The sequence below is a fragment of the Myotis brandtii genome, unplaced genomic scaffold, assembly GCF_000412655.1.
Source record: "Myotis brandtii unplaced genomic scaffold, ASM41265v1 scaffold53, whole genome shotgun sequence".
Lineage (NCBI taxonomy): Eukaryota > Metazoa > Chordata > Mammalia > Chiroptera > Vespertilionidae > Myotis > Myotis brandtii.
In genome coordinates, this window is record NW_005369942.1 from 177,207 (window position 1) to 177,502 (window position 296).

The window sequence follows — 296 nt, forward strand, 5'->3', positions numbered from 1 at the left end:
ACCTTGAAGTTGACAGGATAACTTTGAGGGAGAACAACCATTCAGAAATCTTCTCCAGTAATACCTGTACAGTAAGAAAGGGGGAGTTAGACAATACCAACCAACATGGCTGGGGAAGGGTGTGCTTCACAGAAGGAAGAATATGTTGGACTGTACCAGATAACAGCCCCTTGGGCCTACACATTACTGAAGCCAGGTATCTGCCACTCAATGAAAAGCAGGTTAGAAATGACAAAACTAGAAATATTTTATATTAAGCCAGGCCTGTGTTCCTTAAAAAAAAAAAAAAAAATGTG